This window comes from Bactrocera latifrons, unplaced genomic scaffold (assembly GCF_001853355.1).
Source record: "Bactrocera latifrons isolate USDA-ARS-PBARC rearing strain unplaced genomic scaffold, ASM185335v1 scaffold_184, whole genome shotgun sequence".
In the NCBI taxonomy this organism is placed as follows: Eukaryota; Metazoa; Arthropoda; class Insecta; order Diptera; family Tephritidae; genus Bactrocera; species Bactrocera latifrons.
In genome coordinates this window covers 464,108-466,988 of record NW_017535341.1, presented here as the reverse complement: position 1 = coordinate 466,988, position 2,881 = coordinate 464,108, and positions in this window count along the sequence as shown.

Sequence of the window (2,881 nt, the reverse complement as noted above, 5' to 3'; positions counted from 1 at the left end):
ACTCAATAAGCAAAGAGCGAAAAGCAACCGGTTACGATGACAGTTCGACGGTGAATACGTACAAGTTAATTATTAGGGTGTGCCTATATAGCTATATAGGAAATATAAAAAAAATAATATTGAGGCTTGAAAACAAAGCATATAAAAGAAATTAAATTAAAAATTAAATTTAAATAGAAAGTAAATAAGTACGAAAAAAAAAACCTTTATATACTTAAAAAAGTGTTCAGTCATACACTGAGAAACCTTTATTTCGTTTTAAAAAATACTTCTACATACAACTAAAACATTAGGTTGTAAAAAAAGGCTTCCGGTATTTTTGCGGTATTCTTATTGAATTTTCAATTGTTCATAAAATTTTTTTTTGATGRCTCATGCCCAGCTCTTGAAAGATGCCACGGCTGCTACTATGCCGGAGCGTGGCGCATCTTCGACCACCTCTACACCAGAACGAAAACGTTGAAACCATCGTTGTGCAGTGGAAATGGAAACTGTATCGGGTCCATAAACTGTACAAATTTTATTGGTGGCTTGAGATGCATTTTTGCCTTTATCGTAGTAGTACTGTAAAATATGCCGTATTTTCTCTTTATTTTGCTTCATGTTTGCGACGCTATAACTCACGAACGACTTAAAAGAAACGACAATCAAACATGTGTTAGCGCGTGAAATGAGCTTTCCAAAAATGTGCGAGTATAGCATGACCCGGTGCGACGAATAAAACTAGAACTACGCGCTCTCAGCGCCGACTAGCGAAAATACCGCAAGACTTTTTTGACAATCAATATCCATTAATCCACTGAGTTGAACCCTATTAAGCAGCTTTAAGAAATTTCCCAGAAAAATTTTTGTTGAAAAAGATGCTGCAAAGAATGTAAATGAATTATATTCGAAGCAATATAAAACGCATGTGGCGGTCACACAAGATATTGACGTGTCATTAACCTAAATTTTAAGTCAATGGACAAATATGTTCAAACTTTTATTTTTTTTAAACTGAGTATATAAATAATTAAGTTTAAATTACTCAATTAAGTAGTTGGCTTTGATAGAAAATAGTAATATCCATTTAAACGTATGTAGAATTTTTCATACTGTCTAAAACATTTTCTAAACTTTATTTATTATTTTATGGTAAACAAAATCAAAAAAGGTAAAACGTTAATATCAATTGCATCGAAGCCTTTACAAATATAAAAGGTTGTTTTGCAAAAACTTTGATAGGTCATACAAACTGATATCGCATCTCTACGAATATAATATAGAGACTCAATGAAAACGCTTTGTATATTAGCACTTTATTCCTATCGTTCAGTTCGTAAGGTAGCTTAATCCTGTAGTGGTCCGATATCGGCCGTTTCGACAGATGAGGTTGGAATGAAAAGGAATAAGTTGTCCTTAGCTTTTGAGATAGCGATCCGAAATTTTGCAGACGTCCTTTTTATTCCAATCTCATCTGTCGAAACGGCCGATATCGGACCACTACAGGATAGATAGGATTGAAAAATCGACTCAGCTCGTCATGAAAATCATTTAAAAATACGTATGCTTATCTTGGGTTTTCGGCTTTCCCCTCGGGCTGTTACAAACTAAGTTGCAAACTTAACATGCCTTGTTTAGGGCTTAATAATTAATTATCTGTTATATTTTAAATAGTTTTTTAGGTGGATGAAACTATTTGTTTCAAAGATATTTAAATTTTGAACTTTTCTTTTAAAAATATACATAATTTGAATATACGTTTAAGTATAGCAACGATAAGAGTCTAATGACGCAATTTGTTACATTATTAAACAGATTCTTTCCAGTTGGGGACTAACTTTGATGGGCTTGAATGTTTCAAAGGTTGTTACAGATTTTCTAGGAGTTCACTAAAAAAGCACTAAGCAGTAAACCGTTTTTGGTTAGAGTTATAGACTGAATTTTGATATTTATGAAATTATTTTGTTAATCGTTTAAGAATTGGAACTAATGAAATTGGAGACGGTGTCCCAAAATATGACATCAATCCTCGCTTTTTAATTGCAGAGTAGCGTACCAAATTTAAAGCAATAGCTCAGCTCAACCAACAAGTTACTTTCTTTCAACAACATATTTAGCGAGCTGCAAAAGCTCAATCAATCGATGGTTGCGGTAAGCAGCGTAGTCAATATGATCCTTTGAGTGACTAAACAAGTGTGAGCATGGCAGCGTGGCTGAAGGTGTTTTACGAGATGAAGTGTTATGTGAAGTGTTTCTTCCTTATGCGCGGCACGCAGCTATTCGAAAGTGGATAAAGTTTATCATTTTTTGAGGTTATAAATAAGTTGCTAACGAGCTTTATGTCACTGGCATACGGAATCAGGCACTTACTACTTAACAGATTTAGATATTAAAAGAAAAAAGGGAACAAAACAAAACCAAGCAACAACAGAGGCGCTAAAACCACGCTCATAACTGAGCGCAGAAGAAATTGTTGTTTAGGAAGTGTGTGACAACCCATAGCGTGAGTGAAGGAGAACCACAGTCACGCATACTTCGTGGTGCGACAGCTTAAATAGAATGTGATGCATGTATAAATATTTATAGTTACATGAGCGACTTTTATTTAACGTATCATGTGCGCAGAATAAACGAACATTTGATATAAGAAAAATTATTTGACAAACTACCGAATTATATGGTACAGTCCCTTCGTCCATCCCTTCCTCCATAGCAGGGACGTAAATAAGCTTACAAAACCCTTCAGATTATTTATTCAGTGGCAGTTTGTGTAAAGATGTTTCTGACTGCAAATTCTTTTAGCTACAAAAGTAGCAAGAGAGTGAGAAGAGAATTTATATAATATAATTATAGATATTCTCGGCCGATAGCCCATGATGCTAGTGCTGCGTATTTTCTT